This window comes from Schistocerca cancellata, chromosome 3 (assembly GCF_023864275.1).
Source record: "Schistocerca cancellata isolate TAMUIC-IGC-003103 chromosome 3, iqSchCanc2.1, whole genome shotgun sequence".
Taxonomy (NCBI): domain Eukaryota; kingdom Metazoa; phylum Arthropoda; class Insecta; order Orthoptera; family Acrididae; genus Schistocerca; species Schistocerca cancellata.
In genome coordinates this window covers 126,623,259-126,628,116 of record NC_064628.1, presented here as the reverse complement: position 1 = coordinate 126,628,116, position 4,858 = coordinate 126,623,259, and the positions used below count along the sequence as shown (strand labels likewise).

Sequence of the window (4,858 nt, the reverse complement as noted above, 5' to 3'; positions counted from 1 at the left end):
TGATGACGAGAAAGGACCAACCATCATGATGGAAGAAGTAAAGTCCGCCACAGCTGCGAAGAAAAATGGCAAAGCAGTAGTACAGATACGATACCGGGAGAAATATTAAAATACTTGAACCAAGATGGAATAAGAGAAATATTGAGGTTATGTAATAAAATATGACAGTGCTGAATGACCCGATGGCTTTCTGACAACAGTAATGATTCCATTACCGAAAAAACAAGGAACCAAGAAATGCAGTGAGCACAGACAATCAGCCTCATTTTACATGCAGCCAAAGTGATGTTAAGAATAATTAATAAAAGACTTCAAAAAGTAATGGAGGAGAATCTTGGCGAGGAGCAGTTTGACTTCAGACGGAATACGGGCACCAGAGATGCAACAGGGCTTCTACGAATCTTGGGAGGAAGGTTTATTGAAAAACGAATAGACCTCCATATGTGCTTCATCAATCTAGAAAAGGCATTTGACAATGTGGCTTGGGACAAGCTGGCGACTATAATGAGGGAAAAGAGAGTGGACTGAAAAACCAGAAGACTTGTAAACTCATTATATCTTAATCAAAAAGCCTGAGAGGAGAAAGTACAAACTGGATCGGACTAAGAAAAGGTGTAAGACAAGGATGCTGTCTATCACCTACCCTTTGCAACCTCTACTTGGAAAATATGATTGACCATTAGATGGCAAAGGAGTAGAAATTGGATGAAGAAGAGTAGGGTGTTTGAGGTTTGCTGGTGACATGGTCCTTCTAGCCACAGGGAAAAAAGAATTACAGGATTTAGTGGACAGCGTTGAAACTAACGGAAAAAATTATGGAATGAAAATTAACACAAAGAAAACAAAAATATTGGCACTAGGAGAAAATAAAAAGTAAACATTATGCTGACTGGAGAAATATTAGAACATGTGCAAAATTTTAAGTATCTTGGAAGCAGGATAGACACCGACTTGAAGTGCAGCACGGAAATTAAAACGAGGATAGCAATGGAAAAAGAGGCATTTTATAAGAAAAGGAGGATTTTCTGCAGCAGTCTGGACAGAGAACAGAGGAAAAGACTCATAAAATGTTTTGTATGGAGTGTTCTTCTGTATGGCGCTGAAACATGGACTTTGAGGAAGGAAGACAGAGAAAGGCTGGAGGCTTTTGAGATGTGGACATGGCGGAGAATGGAAAGAAGAAGTTGGATGGACAGAGGAAAAAAAATGAAGAGGTACTGGGAAGAGTGGGAGAGAAAGGACAGTTACAAAATGTAATAAAAAGAAGAAAAGGAAATTGGATTGGGCGTATTTAAAGAAAGAATGACGGACTGATAAAAACAATTTTAGAAGGTTATGTAGAAGGGAAAAGGAAGCGAGGAAAGAAGAGATTTCATATACTGGATGACGTGATGGACGGTACAACATACAGCAGCCTTAAGAAGGAAGCAATGGATTGCAGAAAATGGAGAGGCAAAGGACCTGCTAATATAGAAGGAAAACTGATGATGATGATGAGATAAGCAGGGTGGGTTCTACCTGCAATCGGGCTATAAAAGGTTTCTTATCTAAATGTCACAGATAACAGCTCCTGGTGTGACATGATGGACTTGGTTTAGTTGTATTCAAGGGCACCCCTCACTCCCCTCTCCCCAGGGAACCACTGGCAGTTGTTCAGGGTCATCCAGAGGAACCCTTGTCCCACCCAGGCACCTTAGGTAATAGTACGAGGTATGTTCAGGGTCATGATGTAACCTGACACGTGTCACATGGTACTGCGTGATAAAAAATTGATAGGAAACCAACTCTCAGCACACATTAAAATGATGGGAAATCCTTCCTCCCACCCGCATCCCCTGGACCAATAAGAATCAAGCTCCCCCTCATCTTCTCATACTTATAACCATTTCAGTTGGATAGGCCTCTTCATTCGAGGTCTGTGCATCGTAGGGAGAGGTTCAGGTATTGTTATAAACAAACTGTTACTAACAAAAAGTCAATAGCAAAAGAGTAATGAAGTAACAACGACCTAACAAATTAACTAATGGTTTACAGAATTTATCACAATAATGTTCCAGTGACTGACAGTCATGTTTGTGGGTTACTGTTGGATAGACAAGCGGAAAATCCACATAGACTATTGTCATCTAATGGGAGGTTCCATGGCTCACAACGCATGCAGCTTGAAGTACCAGCTGCCATAGCACATACCATTTTCTCTGACATTTTTAGTATGTGTGATGCCCACATTCTCGTTCAGCATTTGCGTGATTTCGATTTGAAGGGTGACAGAGTCGGTGTCATTCCTAACACCGCTGAAAAGAGAATTATGCCAAGAAGATTTCTCCACTTCCTGGATTCGTTTCGCTTCATGCATGCATCTCTTGAGAAACTTTCTGAGGCAGTACGTCAGAAGGACACGCATATCACAAGAGCCACATATCCTGATAAAAAAATTTCGGCTTGTGGCAAAGAAGGAGCTCTTTCTATACGATTACCTGGATTCGATGGAAAGCCTGCATACAACCAAGTCGCCAGACATAACCGCATTCTCCAGTTAAATCACAGCCTCTGCCATAATGACTAAGGAATATCAGCACACTCTGAATGTTTGGCAGGATTTCACAGCCCTAATTTAGGAGAATATGCTAGATTATACATGAACAACATTATACACTTGCTCGCGGACATTTTCGAGAAATTCCGGCGTGTATGCTCGGGCACCTATTATCTGGATCGTGTCTTCTATTTCACTCCGTCAGGGCTAACATAACACACAGTGAAATGATAATTAAATGGACACCCTAACTGCAAACAGGCGTTGATGTACTTCATTGGTGACATGTTGAAAATGTGTGCCCCGACCGGGACTCGAACCCGGGATCTCCTGCTTACATGGCAGACGCTCTATCCATCTGAGCCACCGCGGGCACAGAGGATAGTGCGTCTGCAGGGACTTATCCCTTGCACGCTCCCCGTGAGATCCACATTCCCAACACGTCCACACCACGGTAACTGTTCTTTCGGGAACAGATTTCTAGCAAAGATGCATGGTCATCCACGGTAACTGTTCTTTCGGGAACAGATACTACCGTCATATAGAGTTAAAGTATGGCTTCCCGGCCATTGACCTTCTTGTGTGAACGCACACGCTATGCCCGAACTTGTACGGGACTTGGTAGATTAATCTGCCACGAGTAATGAGTATGATGGGCAAACATCTATTAGGCGCACTACGAATGTAGTGGTGTGGACGTGTTGGGAATGTGGATCTGACGGGGAGCGTGCAAGGGATAAGTCCCTGCAGACTCACTATCCTCTGTGCCCGCGGTGGCTCAGATGGATAGAGCGTCTGCCATGTAAGCAGGAGATCCCGGGTTCGAGTCCCGGTGGGGGCACACGTTTTCAACATGTCCCCAATGAAGTACATTAACGCCTGTTCGCAGCTAGGGTGTCCATTTAATTATCATTTCATTTCTAGCAAAGCTGCTTGATCATCCACGGTAACTGTTCTTTCGGGAACAGATACTACCGTCATATATATAACACATAGTCTTAACAAGAAGAGATGTCAGCATTAATTTGTTGACCGATTTTGAAGAGCTGCTATTCTCCGGATGCAGAAATCGTGTGGGACTTCCCCATTGTGTGCACAGATTGGGTATGAAACTTGTTAGTGCCACCTGGAGCATCTCCTTCAACAAGTAACCAGCGTTGCTTATTGAAGGAATAGAATGACGTAAGCACTGAACAGAGGGCTCTCGAGGTGTGTGACTTTCAAGAAGATTTATGCAAGTTAATGAATAATAAAATTTGCAGAAAAACAGTGAAGAATTTTAGAGAATATCGCGAAATTCATTTAGTTTATCGTTGAGTGGGCACTATGTTTCAAGAAATTATATCACCAAACCAAATTTGAAATGGGAAAGGACTGTCAGTTGAAGATATAAAGTTTGTAGTCAGTCCGTGATCATGTTGTGGCATCTTATTTGCAAAAGTCTTGATCACATAAATTATACAATTCACAGTTATTAGTTTCAGCGATTGCCGTCTTCAGGTCTGTTACAAATAAGTCATTGTCCTGTTAGTTATCTTAAACTTATGATGATGTTTACTTGTTTTGTCACGCTGAAAGGTTTCGATTAATAGATGAGATGCTACTTTTAAACTTGCTTTCTGACTTTTAAACATTTATATGTTGTCTACTTTGCCAGGCAAGTAAGTGGATTTTAAATTTGGATTTTATTTCCACATATTGTGTGTCACTTCATCATTTATTGTCAGACGCTCTTTTTTCCCTAACAAATAATCTTAATTAATGACTATGCATATTGTATTTTAACTATGTATTTACGACACTGGTTACTCATGTACCCTAGCATTAGTGCCCTCTATTGGCCTCAGTTATTTGTATAGATACAGGATGCACCCACTCCATTACCAGCACTTACTGTGTACTTAGGTAGGTACATCAATCTTCTTGTTGATACTTACATCAGAATATTTTTATGGCTGTTAATCATTTAGTATTTTTATTTTTAATATCTATTACTAGACCTATTGTGGAAATTGCTTCAGCTTATTCAACTTAGGTTGTTGCACTACTGGTTTTTTTAAAATTTTATTTGTAACTGATCTGAAGATGGCAATGGCCGAAACCGTAATTGTGAACCGTATAATTTATGTGAACAAGGTGGACCTTTACAGACAAAATGAAGGACTAGTCACTGCGTGGATGGCAAAGGTTTCAGTGCAATAAACGAAGCTTGTCTATATCGATATATGTGTTACGGACCTTTCCAAACTCTGCATTTAGTAATTCCGAGTTTGCGAAGCCAAACCAAACTTAGGTGATCCTAAGTTACTTTGTATGGATACA

General features: G+C 40.9%; 2 non-coding genes across 2 annotated transcripts; one reads left to right on the top strand and one right to left on the bottom strand.

The window, feature by feature from the left end:
- Nucleotides 1–2,835: 2,835 nt before the first annotated feature.
- Trnat-ugu (transfer RNA threonine (anticodon UGU)) lies at nt 2,836–2,910 on the bottom strand. Its single transcript has one exon. It is a non-coding gene; the product is annotated as a tRNA-Thr (tRNA).
- A 392-nt stretch (nt 2,911–3,302) lies between these two features.
- Trnat-ugu (transfer RNA threonine (anticodon UGU)) lies at nt 3,303–3,377 on the top strand. Its single transcript has one exon. It is a non-coding gene; the product is annotated as a tRNA-Thr (tRNA).
- The last annotated feature ends 1,481 nt before the right edge of the window (nt 3,378–4,858 follow it).